This window comes from Octopus sinensis, linkage group LG9 (assembly GCF_006345805.1).
Source record: "Octopus sinensis linkage group LG9, ASM634580v1, whole genome shotgun sequence".
In the NCBI taxonomy this organism is placed as follows: Eukaryota; Metazoa; Mollusca; class Cephalopoda; order Octopoda; family Octopodidae; genus Octopus; species Octopus sinensis.
The window spans coordinates 54,613,994-54,636,426 of NC_043005.1; the positions used below are offsets into that span (position 1 = coordinate 54,613,994).

General features: G+C 33.7%; 1 long non-coding RNA gene and 1 other non-coding gene across 2 annotated transcripts; one reads left to right on the top strand and one right to left on the bottom strand.

Annotated features, from left to right (window-relative positions):
• Positions 1–328: 328 nt before the first annotated feature.
• On the bottom strand, positions 329–401 carry Trnat-ugu. Its single transcript has one exon. It is a non-coding gene; the product is annotated as a tRNA-Thr (tRNA).
• A 2,348-nt stretch (positions 402–2,749) lies between these two features.
• Positions 2,750–20,399, top strand: LOC118764699. Its single transcript, XR_005000505.1, has 4 exons — positions 2,750–2,762; positions 8,427–8,430; positions 14,740–14,747; positions 20,337–20,399. It is a non-coding gene; the product is annotated as an uncharacterized LOC118764699 (long non-coding RNA).
• Positions 20,400–22,433: the final 2,034 nt, after the last annotated feature.

The window sequence follows — 22,433 nt, forward strand, 5'->3', positions numbered from 1 at the left end:
ATCATCACCATCATCATTTACCTGGTATAAATAACATGGTTGTCTTTTGTGGAGGTAGCTTAATTGCAAATCTTCAGATAAGGTCTTAGATAACTTCTATTCTTTATCCTCTCCCTAGGGTACTAGTCTTGGTTTTGATGTCTCTTAATAAAGATCATGGAGCAGTCTTTCTCTGCTCTGTTTAAGCTTTTACCAAAAAAAAAAACATACCTGAATCAGCTTCCTACATATATCTATGTACCTGAGCTTTTGGCAAACTTAATTTTTTATTTCTTTAGTTTCAGCTCAGAGCTGTGGCCATGCTGATGCACCGCCGTTAAAATATCAAAGCCTCCAGTGAGAATTGAACTCACAACCCCTGGTTTACAAGACCAGTGCTCTAACCTCTGAGCTATGGAAGCTGTTTATATAAAAAACAAAAATGACATATAAGATGACCCTTATATTCATGTTGACATGTATGGTAATGAGACTATTACTGGTTGACCAATTCCTCAGAGCAACTCTTTTAGAGGGACATGTTAGCAAAATAAAAAATAAGTTAATAAACAAATAAAAAAAGATAATAAAATAGTAAGTAGGTTCAATAAATCGTGAAAGCGATCATTTTGAAAACTAGATCAATTTAAATATAATTTCTTAATATCGGAGAAGAAAATTAATTAAATATACTTGAATAAAAATAAATTTTCGAGTTTGTGGATAAAACAATATTATCAATGTTTTTTGGTTTTGTTTTTTTGTTTTTTGTGTGTGTGTTTGTGTGTTTTGTATTTGTGTATGTGTTTGTTTGTTTTGTCGGTTTGTTTACTTTTTGGTTATTGTTGTTCTTTTTGTTGATGTTGTTTGGTGAGATGGAGAGAGTAAAACGGAAGGAAAGTGAGTCTACTAGTTGAAGAGGTTTCTATATGGAAGTGTGTGTAATTGGAAACAGAACAACTAATTTATGTCCTTTTTTCTGAGACAGAACAAATTAAAAGATTGAATCAAATTGAATTATAAACAACATATTGGAAGGTGTTTGGTTATTTTGCTAAAGTGAAATTATTAATTATCAATTTAATAGCTCATATTGCAACCCATTGATTTGAACCGAGTTCAAAATGTGGTCAAGTCACAGAGGAATAAATCAGGGTTGAAAATAAAAAAGGAAAAAAAAAAAACTATAGAGGGGTGGAGAAGTATAGCATTAAACCATGTCAGAGAGAGAGAGAGAGGCAGAGGCAAAGATAGACTGGGAGAGATTGAGAGAGATGGACAGAGAGAACTGGTGGAGGAATGAGAAGCCAGGACATGAGAGAGTGTTGAATAGAAAATAGATAAATAAATAAATATAATGATTAAATAAATGAAAATCAAAACTGTAATGACTTAAACATTTCACTTTAATTATCCAGACAATATTAATTGGAAAAACAATATTTATCAACTGGAGACACAAATTATCAATTTATCCTCTTATTGTAAAGGAAAAATAAAATCGATTGTTAATACCTAGATATTATTTTTTTTTTTTTCATATATATATATATATATATATGTAATTAACTCAGTAACAGTTTTAGTGTTATATTAGAATATTATTTTGGTCTATATTATCACTATATTAAGTTGTAATAAGCTTAAAGATTATTATAAAAAATATGTCTCTTTGATCAACTTATGACACCACTTTGTCACAATTTTGTTGTATTAAACGTAATTGATAGGATCTATCTAACTTATCGACTTATTTGTGAACAACTGTTTGTTCTTTCTCACATAACATGGGTGTATTATTTCAGTATAATCAATTATTAGCCTGATGGTGTAGGCAGCGGCGGTGGTGGTGGTGGTGGTGGTGCATGTGGGGGATGGTGCCTTGGTGAAAAAGTATGGTGAAATTATCAAGAAGTTTATTTTGCAGTAATGAGGTTATAAGGTACAGTGTTTTTTAATCTAACAAGCACAATACTTTCGGTATGTATTTACTGCCATAACTCAAGTCTTGTGAATGCAGTTATCATCATCATTACCACCACCACCACCACCACCACCACCACCATCATCATCATCATCATCATCATCATCATCATCATCATCATCATCCCATGGACATTACTGTCTCAAGTCCTAGAGCTCATGGGGCCAGCTACCCAAGTTTCCATGTTGTATAAATAACCGAGGCCACAACATCCCCCCCCCCCAGAACCAGATGCCAGTCCTTTGCAGAGTTACTCATTCACAGATGAGTGGGCTGGAGCAACATGAGATGGAGTGTGACAACATCACGTAAACAAACTTTGGAAGTGTCAAATATCTGTAAAATATGAAACAGAGTGTTTTACTTAAAAGCACAATGCACCACCTTGTTCAGGAATCGAAACCACAATCTTTCGATTGTGAGTGCAACACCTTTACCACTAGGCCACACACTTTCTGAGTGCAGTCAAGTAAACTGAAATTATGCGAGAGCTCATCAGGTGGACTGTGCTAGTAATTCAAAGGGCCATATTTGTTAGACCCAAAGACCCAGGGAGTCTGACTGAGAGTTGCAATAAGAGTAGAAGTTGTTTTAGTTTTCTTTTTTTTTTATAGCAAATCACTTACTATATAAGTAACTTATATAGACACAAGGTCTGGAATTTGAGAGAGAAGAAAATCAATTCTATGAACCTCATCATTTGACTGATACTTTTATCTTATCAACTCATGAGAGATGAAAAAGGCAAGGTTGACCTTCGCAGAAACTCAGAACAAAGAGCAAGAAAAAATATGGCAAGGTAATCTACTGCCAATCTACTGCCTGTCTGCTGCCTATCTACTGCCAATCTACTATCAATCTATTGTCCATCTACTGCCCATCTACTGCCCATCTATTGCTCATCTACTGCCAATCTACTGCCTATCTACTGCCAATCTACTACCAATCTACTGCCAATCTATTGTCCATCTACTGCCAATCTATTGCCCATCTACTACCTGTCTACTGTCTATTACTAATCTACTGCCCATCTATTGTCCATCAACTGCCTGTCTACTGTTTATCTACTGCTAATCTACTGCTAATCTACTGCTCATCTATTGCTCATCTGCCACCAGTCTACTGCTCATCTGCTATCCTCTGCTTATTCAATCAATGAAGCTATATATTCATTGTATCACAGTACAAATAGAACATTCATTGTAAAGCCAAAGTGTGATCCACTTTACTTCATGTAATGGTGGTGGTGGTGGTGGTGGTGGTGGTGGTGGTGGTGGTGTAGTGATGGAAGTAGTGAAGACAGTTATGAGAAAGAGAGTAAGTTAGAAAACAAATCATGAAGAAGATTGTATATTGAAAGCAGAGAATTTTTTAAGAAATATAATTTAAGGCTTTAGAAAATCCATTATAATGCCTGAGCGTCATGCACAGCATGCAATACATAATATTATTACATACAAATATTTTATTAAACCAAAATCAGCAACGAGGGATTTTTTTGTATAGTTTTTCTAAATTTCTAACTCAAATATATCTTTATTTTTAACGTTCCATGTGAAATGTTTTGATATTGTTGCTTAACTTATCTTATTAATCATACTTGTTGGACTTTCCAGCTCTGTTGACCACACCGATATCTTTCATCAATATCCTGGTATACCTGGAGAAGTTTAAGAAAAAGATAGGATCAATACTTTAAATCTTCCTATTGCCTATCCTCACCTATTTCCAAGCAAGGAAATATTTTCCTTTGCCAGAGATATTTTTGTAGAATATTGGAAATGAATGACATCATTTGTATGATTGAGAGACTCGCTTACAACTATTGTGATGTCAAGCAAGGAGACACAAACACACAGATACATATATTGTTATTCTTTTACATGCTTCATCAATAAAATCATAAGCAGAACGTTTTTTCCTGAAACAAAATCCACTTCCTAAACAAAATGGCTTTTGGATTCAATCCTACTGCATTTCACCTTGAGCAAGTCTTTTTTTTTGTGGTATCTAGCTATGAGTCAACCGAAGGCTTGTGATAAGTAGATGTGGTAGATGGAAACTGAAAATCCGTTATGTGTGTGTGTGTGTGTGTGTGTGTGTGCACGTGCTTCCTTTTCTTAGCATCATGTGATAGTTGTAAATGTGTGTCATTGTTATAAAAGTAGTGTCGTTCATTTCTGTTCTTCAGTGATAACATGTCTCCTCATAGGGTATTATTGTTTTGCTTGTAAATAATTGAACATTGGTAACAAGAAATGTATCGTCTGTAGAAAATCTCCATCAACAAATTCTGTCTAACCCATGCAACCTTGAGAAAGTGGATGTTAAAACAATGATGGTGATGACCATGATCAGGATCAAGATCAGGATCAGAATCTTCTGAAAGATGATGATAATAATACTGAATTGTTAGCATGGATTTTTTTCTTAAAATCGTAAATTATGTTTTTTAAAAATCGACAACTTACCAAGTCACTCCTTGTGACACTATTTAAGAACCATTTACTTAAAGGATCTCATTGGTATAGGCTTCCCTCATCTGCTGATTGTAGTGGCTCTTATTATACACTCTGTAACACAATTTTATCTTTGGATAACAACTATTATTTCCTGTTTGCTTCCCCAAGAAAGTATGAAAAATGGCTGATATTTCCTTCAAACTTTGATTTCATTACATTTATTCAAACCCCCAAAGAATGCTTCTCAATACATGGCTTTCATGCTCTCCCCACTACTCCTGCTCATGGTCAGAGATGCACATATTGTCAGCCACTGAGAGACATGTTCAAGTGATTAAGGTCAATCAAGTGACAAGCAAATCTGTGGTAATGAGCAGCAGAATATTTGCTATAATAATATTTCTGCTTCAACAACTCAGTACTGAATCTGTCTGAAATGTAATGGAAAATAGGTCAGTTTCAAAATATTGACATCCAGATTACAAAAGCAAAGTTTGAAGGGACCAATGGTAGCCTTTTATTCTGTCACTTACTGGAAAGAGTGAAGACAGCCCTCAGTTCAGCATTTATTGAGTAGATCTATGGAGTGATAGTACTCTTAAACTGATGCCCTGTTCAACATCACTTGTCTTTAAATGCTTTTGTTACAAGCATTCAGGCAAGCTTCCTGGCTTGAAGATGCCTTCATTTCTTCCTTTTACCTGTCTTGGTGGTCTTGAAAGAATAAAGGATTCCAGTTGCAATTCTTCTCCCTCTGAATAAGCAGGAAAATGTATGCAGTCAGCCAAACAACTCAATGTACAGTAAACTTACTCTTATTTGGTACTCAAATATCTGGAACTCTCAAGCAACCAGCATCTAGAAAGAAAATATGTTGTTATCGGGGTCAAGAAATTTCTGCTAATTTGTGTTTATTAATTAATTTTCATTAAAGCAGTGAACGGGAAGAACTGTTAGCATGCTGGACGAAATGGTGAGTGGTAGTTCATTCATCTTTGCATATTGATCTCAAATTCCACCAAGGTTAACTCTGCCTTTCATCTTTTCAGAGTTGATAAAATAAATACCAGTGAAGTAGTGGGGTCAATGACTGACCCACTCCCCTCAAAAACAGCTAGCCCTGTGTCAGAATTTGAAACCATTAATTAATTGAGGTTAAAAGGAAAAGGACCTTTACTGCATTTCAAATGGATCAATGCTTCTCAAAGCACAGTATAGTATTTTATTTCATTTTACTGTATTTACAATAGCATTTTATTAGGTAACTAAAATTTGTTTCTTACTTAAATTATATTTTGATTTCTTCCTATTTTTCTCATTTCTTTTATATTCACAATATTCGTTTCTACACTAGGTGCAAGACCCGAAATATTTGGGGAGCAGGGTGGGCCAGTCAATTAGATTGACTTCAGTATGCAACTGGTACTTAATTTATCAATCCTGAAAGGATGAAAGGCAAAGTCGACCTCAGCAGAATATGAATGTAAAGACAGACGAAATACCTATTTCTTTATTACCCACAAGGGGCTAAACATAGAGGGGACAAACAAGGATAGACATAGGTATTAAGTCGATTACATCGACCCCAGTGCGTAACTGGTACTTAATTTATCGACCCCAAAATGATGAAAGGCAAAGTTGACTTCGGCGGAATTTGAACTCAGAACGTAACGGCAGATGAAATACTACTAAGCATTTCGCCCGGGGTGCCAACATTACTGTCAGCTCACCACCTTTATATTCAGAATATCAATGACAACACTAAGGTGGCAAACTGGCAGAAACATTAGCACGTCAGGTGAAATGCTTAGCAGTATTTCGTCTGTCTGTATGTTTTAAGTTCAAATTCTGCCAAGGTTGACTTCGCCTTTCATCCTTTCACGGTCGATAAGTTAAGTACCAGTTGTGTACTGAGGTCAATCTAATCGATTGGCCTTCTCCCCAAAAATTTCAAGCCTTGTGCCTAGAGTAGAAAAGAATATCAATGACAACACTGATGTACATAGACAGTTTCAACGAGTTTCAATGTAAGGTGATGTTTTCATTTAAAAAGTGATAGACATCTGGAAAACTAAACTATCCAAAAACCCTCTGGACCCAGTGGTGTTAGATAGCACAAAGTATATTGTAACTTCTTATTCTACAAATACAAATACACTATACTTCTACCAAGATAAGGACCATAGTGCAAAACTGAAGCAGCATCAGTTTATCCTATAGGATTCGGTGAAACAGTATCCAGCATACTGTACTCTTTTTACTGTTCAACTTATTTTTATTTGTCCATTTCTGAGAAGATAGGGTGTTAAGACTGAAGAAAATCTGGATGTTGTTTCTATCAGATCAAATGATATATTGCTGTTGTCGTTGTTGTCATCAGCAGCAGAAACAGCAACACTGTTACCATCATTATTGTCTTCTTCTTCATTGTGATAAGCTCCCCATGCATAGAGTGGTTAGTATTTAGTCTCTGGTTCCTTATGCTAGCTTTATGAATGGTGACAATTTCCACAGGACGTCCTGGAGGAATAGAAAGATGGGCGATGGTCACGTGTGAGCAACAAGGGACAAGGACAAATTAAAAAGAATATCATGTAATAGTGTTTTTTATTCATGATCTACCTTCAGATATTTCTTCTCAAAACTATGAATCAAATAATATGATTTTAAAAACAAAAATAATGAATGAAATAACTTCATGAAATTAGTGGTCATAACCTTCCATTTGTTTATTTTTTAAATTTATTTGTTTGTTTATTTATTTGTTTATTTATTTATTCATTCAGTCATTCATTTATTTTCTTCCATTCCCTTATATATCTACAGTCTCAAAGGCTTTCTTGGTTTTTCAGCACTTTGCCACATTATTACATTATCACAATATACCCAAGATATATATATATATGTGTGTGTGTGTGTGTGTTATAAATTAGAACAAACAGTAAAAGGTTGTCATTATAGCACTCAGAGTTTCGAATGTCGGAGCGAAGAGCTACGATACATTCTCGTCGGCTATTAATGACAACAAATGCTACAAAAAGACCATTAGCTATAAGGGAAGTAGCTCTAATAGGTGGAAAAAGAAAAAAGAAAAAAAGATAAAAATATTATAAAGAATATATAAAATATATATATATAAAAATATACACACAACCATATTCTCACAATACATACACATAAACCTCCTGTGTTCACAATGTCTACATACATACTAAATACGCAAACATGTATACGTACATGCACACATACACACAGACAAGCATATAAGTATGTAAGTATAAACTTATACATACACACATATCCACAAACACAGAAGTACACATACTAATACTAACATTAATTTAGCTAATACCATCCAACCCTCTAGAAATATTAATAACAAGGTTATTTTATCTGAGGTCAATTCCAATAGTATTAAGTTTATGTCAAGTAACTCTAAGGTTAAAAATTCTATATACCAGTGTATAATCAGTACTCGTAATAAAGTATGACTTTACATTGGAAGTACATCGTTAGAGTTATCTAAAAGAATTTCTATCCATTACTCAACATTTAGGGATAGAAATAAACGGAATAGTACCGGTCTCAGCAAACTGATTTGGGATTTAAAAGACCATAATGAACAATTTCATTTAGAATGGTTGATTCTCCCAATTTCGATACCATATGACAAAGGCAAGAAATTCTGTCTTCTCTGCAATTCTGAGCTGTTTTTCATTATTTTTTCTAAAAATACTCTAGTAAACACGGTTATAGAGCGAGCATACAGATGTAAGCATTGGCAAAAACATACATTTAGTGCATATAAGTAGTCTCTATCATTATATATAATTTAAACTTTAATTTCCTTTATATTTAACATTCACTATTAATTCCCTACTGTTTCTGTTAGCTACTTATGACGTTATATCATATAACGTTTTTTTAAACAATATTAATAGCGTTCTGTCTATCGCTATATACAAATCCATCATTTTTTGCTAAAATGTCTTATTGACGAGTTTCGTTTTATTCACTTTCCTGAGGAGAAGATTGCATTGTTTATACCATTTATTCTTTTGAATAGTATCAGTGGAATTTTCGAAACATGTGTCGAAAGTAAAAATATTTGATTACACCTGCGTTAACTCCATTTTTTTATTCATATATATATGTACACAACCTCATCCTCATATATACATAGATGCTTACATGCATACTCGTAACATAATATGTATATTTAGACGTTTATTCCTTATTTCTCTCTTTCTTTCTCTCTCTCTCCCTCTCTCCTTTTCTCTTTCTCTCTCTTTGATTACGGAATACCTAGGCGAAATGGAAACTTGCATTGAATAATAAGACCCACATACATAGCTATACTGGAAACAGCTGTATGGGATTTTAACCATTTACTATAACTAGTCTGCACTAGGTTTATAAAATGAATTATAAATTAAAGGCTCTGAAGTGATAGCATATGTTTTACTTGCTCATTTTCCATCTTAATATATATATATCTCCCCTCTCAAGGATGCACCACTTCTAGCCATCTTTTACAGGCAGCTTCAACAGTACTTTTTCCAGAGTTTTCATGGTAACCGAGCAATTATAGTACATATGTATTACTTTATGTCTTCAGAATAAACTCTTCTTTATATATCTATATATATAAAACTCAACTTGTGTGTCTGTGTGTGTATCTGTGTGTGTATCTGTGTGTGTGTCTGTGTGTTTAACTTCCCAGCACATCTCCTCCTAGCCAAAAAATCGTAGAACCACCAAAAATGGGTCACTTAAAGTTTAGGCGAATGAAAATTGAACTGCACTATTTCTGTTCCAAAATTCATCTCGCAAGTGTAAAAATCGATAATGTGTTTGTTTAGGCCTTATCCCATGCATTGAATAGTGAACTTTACTCAGTCAGCTGTTTCAACACACGTGCAAGCATGCGTAAATTGCATGAAAAATCAAAAATCAAGATATAAAAACGAATCGCCGTAAACATTGTAGAAATTCAGCAAAGAAATGAATTTTCAGGATGTAGCCGGAGGGTTTTTTTGTATTAATCATTTGGACTTTATGAACACATACCAATTGTTTTCATAACATTTTTAATGCTTTGAATTAAACGTGACCATTTTGCGTTGAGTCTGCAGTTTGAATCACTTTAACCAAATTTTAGCAGGCCGGATTTTTGATCATCACGATACATCACCAGTAACTCCTGAAACTCTCCCCTGAATCCCCATTGAGCCGGGCAATACTGCTAGTATAATATATATATATATATATATATATATATATAATATATATATATATATATATATATATATATATATATACATATATGTATAGATAGATATAGATATATATATATTACGGAGATGTACTTGCATAGCAAGTGATTTGATCTGAGATCGTGTGCTGGAACGAAAACAATTGCAGTGTGGAAGGTGTTTGTAAGCCATTTAAGAAACACACAAAAGTTGTTCGATTCACTTCAACATTTAAGTTTAATTTGTCAAAATATTTCGTCGCTAAAATCCCCGCGACCTGTTCACTGACAAAATCTGTGCTGCACGATTTTTGTCAGTGAACAGGTCGCGGATTTTAGCGACGAAAATATTTTGACAAATTAAACTTAAATGTTGAAGTGAATCGAACAACTTTTGTGTGTTTCTTAAATGGCTTACAAACACCTTCCACGCTGCAATTGTTATATATATGAGCAAAAGGCCCCCCCCCATCCAAAGGACTGTGCTGAGTTGTCAAACATTCAAACCAAATTTTCTCAAAACAACTTATCCGACCGTTCCATAGGTCTCCCCTTTGAGAAACACTGATTTAACCTAAATTTGAGACCCCAGCAAAAGAAGAAATAACGATAAACTTTTTTTCTATTCCAAAGAAAAACGATTTTATTCACACAAATATGCAACCGAAGAGTTTAAAGTACCAGTAATGATAAGGCTGTTGACTGGGAGAACACAAACATGGTTTAAACAGTAAGCTGGGCAGGAAAGAAACGTTCCTTTAAGCAGTACAAAAACAACAAAAAATGGAAGTTACAATTATGTACAGGTTGACAGAACAAAAGCAGAACAAAAACGGCTTTATCAATCGCATTCTCAACTGGAATCGATTTTTGTAATTTTTTCAAGACTTATCCACGCCCTGATACCGTCGATATATACATATCAAATTTGACTGCAATCGGAAGGGTGATGCCCGAGATCCAAGAAGATACAGAGACAGACAGACAGACAGACAGAGCAGATTTCATATAAGATATATATATATTATATACATACACACACACACACATATATACGAACATATATATATATATACATATATATATGTATGTGTGTATGTATATATATTGTTTGTTCCTTCTTGAGCCATGCTTGGCTCATAAGGGCCGGTTTCCTGGTTTCCTTGGTGTATAGGTTCCCTACCTGGGCGGGACGCCCATCTGTTGCAGGTGACCTGAAAGATGCAGGAGGAAAGAGTGAGAGAAAGTTGTGGTGAAAGAGTTAGCAGAAGTTCACCATTACCTTCTACTAAAGTCACGTGGAGCCTAGGTGTTTCACTCATAAACACACACATCGCACGGTCTGAGATTCGAACTTGCGATCCCTCGACAACGAGTCTGCTGCTCTAACCACTAGGCTACGTGCCTCCACTATGTATATATATGCATATGTATGTATGCATGTGTGTATATATATATATATATTATAAATGTGTATGGATATATATAAATATGCATGTATGTATGCATATTTGTGAGTATATGTATATATATATATATATATTAGTATATACACATGCACGTGCATGTGTGTGTGTCTGTGTGATATTCATGAAGCAAAGATGTGGAACGTGACCCCAAAATTATTCCTTTGGTGGCAAAACTGCTTATTAACTTTTAAAGCAGTGATGTGTTTATACGTTTTATTTATTCATTGAGTCTCTTTTTTTTTTATATAACAGTTTACATTTTATGTGTGACCTGTAGTTTTCATGGCAAACGATTCTGAGAATCTCCAGAGGTCTCTGATATGCTGAACACAATAGAAATTAGTTATGAATTTGCAAATGGCTCAAGGACAGATAAAGGTTACTCTATATTAGTTGGCTCCCACTAACATTTCAAATATTAGGGGAGACTGGACATGAAGGAGATGAGATAAGGAGATTAAACGAATCATCCCCTCCTTGCTGAATTCATCTATGACATTTCACTTTTGATGGATTTGATATGCAAGCTTGTAGCTTTTGTGTTAATTTTGTATACACACACACACAAGTACATATATATACATATATATATATATATATATATATATATATATATATATATATATATATATATATATATATATATATATATATTCAGGCATACTTACATATATACATACATGTGTTGATTGTTTATTTGCATATGAAGATATACATATGCATTAATAAGTCTACTGGGCATCATGTGAATTTCTGTGTATATACGAGCACTCCATTGTTTTCTAAATGAACCGTACTGATACCGTTCTTTATGCTCTGACTCCAATGTGTGTATGTGCGTGTGAGTCTTGTGAAGGTGATATTTGTTTACAGCTGTCACATGAGGTCAGGGCAAGGATGCAGTAACATCCAAACATATATGATGAGCTTCTTTTAGTTTCCATCTGTCAAATCCACTCATTAGGCTTTGGTGGGCCTTAGTAGAAGACAGCAGCCCAATGAATTACACAGTGGGACTGAAACTGAAAACACTTACATGGGAAGCAAACTTCTTACTACACAGACATGCCAGCACCTATAATATATATATGTATTTATATGTTTGTGCATGTGTGAGTATATGCATATATACATATATGCATATATATGTTTTGAGATTTTAAATTCCTGGATTTTCCTGAAGAGAAAGCTGCAGAATGGTCTCCTTATTCAATCCGAATTTGGGAATTTGCAGCCTTTGAAACATGTGTAGAAAATAATAAAAAGGGATTTTGTAGAATCTTCGTTCGGCTCCATTTCTTCCCTTCACTAAATATATATATATATATATATATATATATATATAGGAGTGGCTGTGTGGTAAGTACTTATTTACCAAACACATGGTTCCGGTTTCAGTCCTACTGCGGGACACCTTGGGCAAGTGTCTTCTTCGATAGCCTCACGCCGACCAAAGCCTTGTGAGTGGATTTGGTAGGCAGAAACTGAAAGAAGCCTATCATACATATGTGTGTGTTTGTGTATAGTAGTAGTAGTAGTAGTAGTGCATTGTACCTGTATTCTGCTAAAAGCTTCCAATGAATATCAGCACCTGACACACCTTCTGACCAGTGAAATCACATCACTGCACTTTGTTCTTCTTTGGTGCACATTGCTGGTGGAATGGCCATGCTTACACTGTAAAGTCAGAAAAAAAAATGGTACATCAAGGCTCAAACTTCGATCACATGACCACAATAGTACCAACTATAATCATGAATGCACAGAAGACAATGTGACAATAATAAAGATATGTTATGGCAAAAGTGCGGATAATTTTTGACTTCCCCTCAAACATACACATATATATATATATATATATATATATATATATATGAATGTGCATAGATAGATAGATAGATAGATAGATAGATAGATAGATAGATAGATAGATAGATAGATAGATAGACAGACAGACAGATAGATAGATAGATAGATAGATAGATAGATAGATAGATAGATAGATAGATAGACAGACAGACAGATAGATAGATAGATAGATAGATAGATAGATAGATAGATAGATAGATAGATAGATAGATAGATAGACAGACAGACAAATAGATAGATAGATAGATAGATAGATAGATAGATAGATAGATAGATAGACAAATAGATAGATAGATAGATAGATAGATAGATAGATAGATAGATAGATAGATAGATAGATAGATAGATAGATAGATAGATAGATAGATAGATGGATCATATATATATATATATATATATATATATATAAATATACATACAGTTATGTGAAGTTTCGAGAGCTAATTAAATTGATAGAAGAGGCAAAATATAGAGAAGTGTCTGGTTCAAATAATACAGAATGACTCCTCATTCATATTTCAAGGTAAAAGTGCAGTCTAAGACAAAACAAGGTAATGATAACAACAACAACAACAATAATAATAATGATAATAATATTAATTTAAAAAATAAAGTAAAATATTTCTCTAATAAAAAAAAAACAACAGTAATAATACCTTTTGGTAAACACTATTTTTTATTTCCTTTTCACTTCATAGGATGCTCTTCTCTTCTCTCTTATCCTATATGTTTGTTTTTGTCTTTTTTTTGTTTTGTTTTTATATGTGTTAAAATTGAAATGAAATTCTTCTAAGAGTAGTATATAACTATAACCTTGGGTTGTTTTGATGTTTACTTTCTGAAACCTGAAAATAATCTCATAATGATTGATTAACATTTGCTGAGATCTGCATAGCTTTGATCAATCTATATTCTTCACTCTAATATCGTCTTCATTCAGTCTTATTGCATTGCAATGCATTGCTTTGCTTTGCAGTGTGGTACAGTACTATGCTAGGCTTTGCAATTTGCTTAATGTTTTTGCTGTCATTTTTGTAATTCATATATATATATATATATATATATATAATATAAATATATATATATATAAATGTATATATATAAATATAAATTTATATATATGTATATATACACACACACACACACACACATATATATATATATATAGATGTATATATATATGTAATATGTATGTATATATATGTCTGTATATATACGTATATATATATATATATATATATATATATATATATATATATATATATATATATATATATATATATATATATACACATATATTTATATACATATGCACAAGCATATATATGTATATATATATATGTATATATATCTATATATATATATGTAAAGATACAACATAGTCTATGTTGTATCTTTGTTGTTGCTGTTTTTTACCTTGGATTTTTTATTTCCTATCTATTTTTCTATGTTTCTGTTATATGCACACACACACACACAAACACACGTATATATAATACATACATATATATATTTGTGTGTGTGTGTGTATATATATATATATAAATGTAATGTCTGTTCATGAAATCATGCATCTAAAAATTGTAGTAAGCATTTTCAAAAGTGTTCTAAAAATGATGTTAAAATGACTTGAAGGCACTCCTTGGATGTTGGTAATGCTGATGATGATAGTAATAATAATAAAAATAATAATAGTAATAATAATAATAGTAGTAGTAGCAGTAATAGTAGTAGCAGCAGCAGCTACAGCAACAACAACAGCAACAAATAAATAAAAAGTAGGAATATATATGTGTGTATGTATGTATTCTTGTTCCTATAAACAATATGTGAAAATATAAAGTATACTTTATCGAAGTGTATATGATTTATCAAAGTTACTTGCGTTACGTTTATTGGTTTAAACTTGTGAGAATTTTAATTAAGGCTTTTTATATATTTTAACGTTAATATATGTATACGTATACACACACACACACACACATACATATATAAATACAAATGTATATATATATATATATATATATATATATGCACTCACACATACACACACTCACATATATGTAGCCAAGATTTAATAGTGATTCAGAGTCTTTGTTGCAGATAAAGGAAATACCATTTTCCAGCAGAATGCACTTTGCAGATATGCATCTTTGCGTGAAACATAATGACATGTATAGTAACTGTAGTGAAATAAGATTTTGAGTGTTTGTTGCTGTTGTTGCAGTTGTTGTTGTTGCTTTGCTGCTGTTGCAGTTGTTTGTTTGTTTGCCTCCATGTTGGCTCTGACTGAACAGACATATGATCAAAGATGTAACAGTCATGACTATCTCATCTTATATGATATAGTGTATCTAGGACTACATCATACAAGGCATCCTTCTTTTGTAAAGACAGTAGAGTGCAATTTCAAAGGAGATTTTGCTGATATTTCTAGCAGGCTAAGTATAAAGACTCCCATAGGTTTGTGTTTATGACAGTTGGAAAATGTAGAAGTTAGAGCAGATGAAGTCAATAACACAGAAATATTATGGCCAGAAGGCCACAGTTTCATATTATAGTGCAATTTTGTTTTTATTTATATAACCTAGTCAAGGATAAAACATTGACAGAAACATTAGAGTCGAGCTTCTCAAACAAAGCTATGTATACTCTTTGGAGTGCATGAGGTCTTTAAAAGGAGTAGAATTTTAAAGTGATCACAAGCAACAATATGCAGCTCAGGTGTCTAGAAAATGTGTGGAGAGCTTTTTTTGTTTGTTTTTTTTTGTTGTTCATTTGTTCTTATTGTTGGGAACAAAGTTTTTTGATAATAATCATGACCAAAATAAACTTTATGTAAGCCTGTCAGTTGAGAATGGTATGTGAATGTGCTTTTATAAAGCTGTAACTAGAATTAAGTTACTCAATAGAAAAAGCCAAGCTCACTCATATCGTTAAAAATGTAACACTGAATTAAATGAAATTAATATCTAGCACAGAAACAAGGCCAGATATTTTGCAGGAGGGCACAGTTGATTATATTGACTCCAGTACTTGACAGGTATTTCATTTCATTGCCCCAGGGAGAGTGAAATGAAATGCTAACTACAGCAGGATTTGAATCCTTTAAATTAAATTAAATTAAATTAAATCAAATTAAATTAATAACAAATAATACATGTCTGTTGTTTGTTTTATGGCTTTTTTCGGTTTCTGTCAACCAAATCCACTCACAAGGCTTTGGCTGGTTTGGAGCTGTGGTAGAAGACACTTGCCCAAAATACTGACCCCAAAATCACATGATTGCGAAGCAAGTTTCTTACCCACACAGCTATGCCTGTACCAATATATTTTTTCGTTAATTTGCTTAATCCAATGACCAACGCACATGCACAAACACACATATTTATATATATATATATATATATATATATATATCATAACCATTAATACTACTAAGTACAGTAGCAACAACACTTCCAAGAGACATAAAGAAGATGATGAGGATGGTAATGACGATGATGATGATGACGATGATGACGACGATGATGATGATGACGACGACGACGACAACGACGATGATGATGCTGATTATGATGATGATGATGATGATGATGATGATGATGATGATGATGATGATGATGATGATGATGATGATGGTGATTTAAGTGTGTGTATGTGTGTGTAAATAACAGATAGAAAAATAAAGAGTAAGACAATAAATAGAAGAATACAGACTGGAGAATGAAGTTCACAGCTCATCTCTTTCCAGAAGGCATGGAGGTTACTCCATACTTCCACAAAGGTATAGGTCCTTAAGTATAATCCCAGTATAATGCCAAAATACTGCCTGGATTTACCTGGGATTTACCTGGGATTATACTTGAGAACCTATACCATCACGGAAGTTTGGAGCAACCATTATGCCCTCTGCAAGAAGATGAGCTGTGAGCTTTATTCTCCTGTCTGTATTCTTCTATCTGTTATTTTATTCCTTTATAAACTGTAAATCCCCTGTCTGGAACTTTCATACATACTCACCTTGTCTCTGATGACAGTATACCCAGTGTACAGAGATGCTAACCTATCACTTGGGATATCCATAAAACAGCTGTAAGACATCCAGTAATTAATTAACTAATTAATTAATTACTTCAAATTTCCCTTACTCTAATTGAATATTGCACATGACTTGAGATACTCATCCTGCCTTGGTTTTGTTGTCCTTTTTCCTCTAATGTAAATAATGTAAAAGATTCTTGTATCTTCCATCTTATATCTCTCTCATATACAGGGTGTGATAGGTAAATTGTCACCATTTTATATTTTTAATTTTGCACACGTGCATTGTTTGTTTTTGATTTTGTCAACTACACAGTATAGTAGGGTCAGTTGAGCACCGCCTGTGAGAAAAACAGCACCATGACACAATTCACTCTGCCAGAAATTTGGAAATGGCATGCTGTATTGGAATTAACACTTGAAGCTCCAATACAAACAGATGGTGAACATACAGAACAACCATTGGCTAGCCATGTCACCAAAACATGTACCGAGAATGATAAAAATCAAACACCCAGGCAACATCATGGTGTTTGGAGTGATCACTAGTGATGGTGACATTAAGCCTCTATTCATTTTCCCACATGACCTCACACTCAATACCGAAGCCTACATCAAGTGCCTGGAGAAGTTAGTGTTGCCCTGGGTCAAGAGAGTGGCTGATGGAAGACCCTATATCTGGCAACAGGTTTCTGCACCATGCTGCACAAGCAGGAGAACCCCCTTGATTATTGTGTGGAGCACAGTTAAGTGAGACACCAACAAAACTCCTTGTAACACCAAAGATGAACTGAAGGCAAGGATTATGGCAGCACTCACCAACTTACCTAAGGAGACCGTTCAGAAGAATTGCAGGAGATTCCAAAGTTGTCTGGAGGCCGTGGTTGAAGCCAATAGCAATTTTATTGTTATGAATTTACTCTTTAGTATTTCAAGATATTTTTATGTAATTTTGGTAAATATATCTCTTAAAATGAGATGTCAGTGTTATTTTGCTTTTTGCATAATTTAGACGACACTATATTCACCTCTCTCTCTCCATATATATATATATATATATATATATATATATATATATATATATATATATATATATATATATATATAAATATATATATATATATATATATATGTATGTATGTATGTATGTATGTATGTATCTATGTATGTATGTATGTACAAACACACACACACACACACACATCTATAAATACATGCATATACACTTGTATTAAACATCTTCATATAATTGCAGTTTAACCATCCTACAAATTCATATGTATTTATTGCAAATAATTGTATTTTACTTACCAAACTGCCAAACTTCCAAAAGAATGTATTATTATTTCATTTTCTTTTCCTGCAATGACAAAAAGAGAAAAAAAAGCTAGAATAGATAAATATATATTCCTGGAGAGACAAAAAAGCCAATAATTTGTGTCTAAACTATTTAGAACATTCGAATTTACAAATAACTTTTTTTAAAGCAGGAACTATTTTGGTAAGCTCTGAAAATACTTCATAGTTTACACTGATTTCATTATGCTTATCATCAGAGAATTTTTGTTTATTTTTTCCCTACAAGAATATTCTATTTAAAACATATTAAAATATGCAGGAAACATTGCTGCTGGTACTTCCATCATGAAGATCTAGAACTAAGATGGAATGACCATTCCTGTTCAAATACATCATATGGGTAAAGACTTTGTATCTTTATAAACCTATACAATAAAATTTTTCAAATAAAAATGAAAGATTTTAACTCAGTGATAAAATGTGAATTATTTCTTTCAGCCAAGCAGTCTCTGCTAACTTAGTAGTTTACTCTCTTTAGAATTAAAATTATTTTCTCTAATGACGGTTTGTGGAAGTGATTGATTAGTGATAGCTTATCTGCCTTTGTTCTTTCATTCTTTCATTTGTTTCAGTCATTTGATTGTGGCCATGCTGGAGGACCACCTTTAGTTGAGCAAATCGACTCCAGGACTGATTCAGCTTTGCCTTACATAATTTTTTTTTATAGGCCACATGAATGGCTGTGTGGTAAGTAGCTTGTTTACCAACCACATGGTTCTAGGTTCAGAAGTGAGTTGATTTAGTAGACAGAAACTGAAAGAAGCCCATTGTATATATGTATATATATGGGTGTGTGTGTTTGTGTGTCTGTGTTTGTCCCCACCAACATCGCTTGACAACCAATACTAGTGTGTTTGCGTCCCCGTAACTTAACAGTTCGGCAAAAGAGACTGATAGAATAAGTACTAGGCTTACAAAGAATAAGTCCTGGGGTCGATTTGCTCGACTAAAGGTGGTGCTCCAGCATGGCCACAGCCAAATGACTGAAACAAGTAAAAGTGTGAAAGAGTATCCATTTTTTCTTTTTTGATAAGAGGGCTGGACAATAAAATAAAATACCTATCAAAAGCAGTAGGTTAATACAACTGAAGATGGGGGTGGTCTCACATGATACCTTATTGTATTTGTTCCATTTTTTTTATATTCTGAGTTCTTGGGTAATTTCCTCAATCTACCATTTGTAGTAGATTTTGCTGTTGCACATGTTTGGGTCAAGTCTCTGGCTGGAGGATAGCTTCCTCCTTCCCTCTCCCTCCATCATCACAGACCCTAAAAAAGAATCATAGGTACAGCCATTCCTTTTCTGATTAAGCCAGTAGTTCTCAACTATTTTTGGCCCATGGACAGCTTCATGTCCTATTTTATTTTACTGGACCTCCATAGCTATTCACGATATTATATAAAAATATCTTACTGTATATTTTGCATGCTGAATGGATGGTTAGAACATTGGGCTCACAATCATGATGTAGCGAGTTTAATTCCTGGACTGGGCTGCATGTTGTGTTCTTGAGCAAGAAACTTTATTTTTGATGTTGCTCCAGCAGTTCACTCAGCTGTAGAAATGAGTTGCAACATCACTGGTGCCAATATGTACTGGTCTTTGCCTTTCCCTTGGATAACATTGGCGGTGTGGAGAGAGGAAGCTGGTACGCATGGGCAACTGTTGGTCTTCCATAAACAACCTTGCCCAGACTTGTGCCTCAGAGGGGAACTTTCTAGGTGCAATCTCATGGTCATTCATGACTGATAAAGGTTCTTTAACCCTTTTAATATATTTTTGTAATTAAATATAAGGAATTGTATAAAACATTAAAATGTTTTGTGAGTTGTAGAAGTACAACCAATTTGCTGCAGATAAATTTTAACAATAAATGTATGTGTGTGTGTGTGTGTGTGTGTTGTGTGTGTGAGAGCAGGAAGTTTTACAAAATCCTTTATATTTCAGGCGCAAAGGCCCATCCTCAGAAGGAAACAGTTTGGGAAATGTTCAGTTGCACAGGTCCTGTTACTCTACTCAAACTCCTTGGCATTATGTTTGCAGCTGTAGCAGTCACTCTCCAGCTGTTGGCACAGTCAACTCTCTGAGTGTTGGTGTAAGCAACACCCAGCCCAGTCCAGAAGTCAAATTCACTACCTCACAATAGTGAGCCGGACGCTCTAACCACTGAGCCATGCACCTTTCTAATTGTAAACTGTATGTACAATAAGTTTGCAAAACCAACTTCATCATCATCATCATCGTTAAACATCTGCTTTCCATGCTAGCATAGGTTGGACGATTTGACTGAGGACTGGTGAACCAGATGGCTGCACAAGGCTCCAATTTGATCTGGCAGAGTTTTTACAGCTGGATACCCTTCCTAATGCCGGCTTATTGCACATACATTTTAACAACAAAATCTTATATAGATCTCCAAAGATTATATGGTCCCCAGTTGAAAACCACCCTCATAGATATATTTTCATTGCTATATATATACTATGAGATGAATTTAGTTTACTGCTTCAGGTTTGTTCATGGAAGTGTTCTTCCTGTGATACTAATTCCTGCTTCCTTTCACAACACACTAACATACACACCTTGAGATTTTGCTTTTTACTGTATTTCATGGCATAGAAGACACAGGTTTTTCCCCAAAAAATGTTGTCTCAAAATATCACCACCTCAGGTCCAACATGCAAAAGTGCATTAGATATTTCATGCTCTAATGCATTGAAAACTTTCTTGCATGAATATATGCTGTTAACATTGGGTGTTCTTAATATGCCTAATATTCTTATATGCCTTGACTTCTTTTATGCCATCAAATACAATTATTTTATTTTCAAATAATTTTCTACCATTTCTGTTAACTGAACAACCAAGAATAATTATTTTCTTTCAGTATTTAAAAAAAATTTTTTTTTTTCAGTTGAAGTCATAATGAGAATTGAAAAGCTGAGATGCAAGTTTTAGTTTCGACAATTTAGATACAAGCACAGCAACTTCTCAGAGACAAAGTGTCACAGATTATATTAATTATTTATTAGTTTCCAGGTGATGTTTTGTCTTTGCTTTTTCCATAGAAAAAAATTTGTCAAACATATAGAAACTAGATAATTGAATGGTAGATGTGTGTGTTTGTGTGTGTGTATGCATGTGGGGTGTATGTGTATTCGTGTGCACATGCATGTATGTATACACACACATATATACACACACGTACATATATATATGTGTGTGTGTGTGTGTGTGTGTGTATGTATATGAACACGAAAGGCATTTTACTTAGTGACTTAATTATGGTAGTATCAGGAAGTTTAGCCTAGAATTTTACCAGTGCTGTGGTGCGGAGGAAGCAAAACCAAAATTAGGTCAACCACCTGACTTCTCAGACTTTTTTCTAAAGAACTATTATTTTTCAGTAAAGCAATTACAGATATATGTATGTATGTATGTATGTATGTATGTATGTATGTATGTATGTGTGTGTCTGTCTGTCTGTACATATATATGTATGTATTTATATATATGTATGTATGCATGTATACATATATGTATATGTATGTATATAAATGCATATATATATATGGGGGTGGAAAATTCACAAAAAAACAAAAGACTTTTAACTTCGCGCATGCGTATGCTCATTGTTTGTTTCTGATTTTGTTAACTACAGTATAGTAGGGTCAATTGGGCACCGTCTTTGAGAAAAACAGCACCATGTCACAATTCACTCTACTAGAAATTTAGAAATGACATACTGTACTGCTTGGCATTCATGCTGGAAGCTTCAACACAAACATTTCAGAACATTTGGGTGTCAATCCAAGGATAGTGCAATCTGAGGACATGTACCAAGTGTAATGAAATTTAAATATCCAGTGAACATCATGGTGTTTGGAATCACTTCTCTTGTCATCCATCTTGTACTCTCAGTGTATTTTTTTTCGTTTTTACTTTATTTTCACTGAACTCCTCTGTTCCCAGAACACACCCTTATATTGGCCATTGACCTCTGTTTCTGTCA